Below are 578 nucleotides of genomic sequence, written 5' to 3'. Positions count from 1 at the left end.
TTTATGAATGTTGATAGAGTTCTTGCTTTTTCTCAACTTTTATTTTGGCGGAAACGCGCAGGAAGACCTCAATGCTTCCTTTTTGTTGACAGCAGATTTATAAATGAGTTTCATTACGAATACGTCGTACGTATCGCTTTGTTTACTGTACACCTTGTCACATAGCATCTTTTAGGCATTGCTCTGTTTTTTTGTTATAAGTCAGAAATGACACGGAGGCAGCTTCCCGCAATGGAGAGCGTTGGATTGTGTGGGCGTGGCCTAAATGCGCTCTGTATCTATACCAAGCGGCAACCTCCCGCTCTCTCTCGTGAAGCCAACACAGAAGTGACTAAAACTGCAATTCGTCAACTGGCCGCTAGAGGCTGGCTGCAAAAGGGAGTCAATCCCATAGATACCCCATGTTAAAATGCCCAACTTTACAGCAGAAAAAAACGTGTTTACAGCCTGGTTCAAAAAATGATTTTGGTCTATATAGCTAATTTTGCCCTTCACGACATCTGTGAGGGGGGTGAATTTTTTTAGAACTCATCCGTTTAAATTATATTAAGCCTTACATTTCTACATAATTAAGGGCG

This window comes from Sinocyclocheilus rhinocerous, unplaced genomic scaffold (assembly GCF_001515625.1).
Source record: "Sinocyclocheilus rhinocerous isolate Xijiao unplaced genomic scaffold, SAMN03320098_v1.1 scaffold936, whole genome shotgun sequence".
In the NCBI taxonomy this organism is placed as follows: Eukaryota; Metazoa; Chordata; class Actinopteri; order Cypriniformes; family Cyprinidae; genus Sinocyclocheilus; species Sinocyclocheilus rhinocerous.
This window is presented reverse-complemented; position numbering follows the sequence as displayed.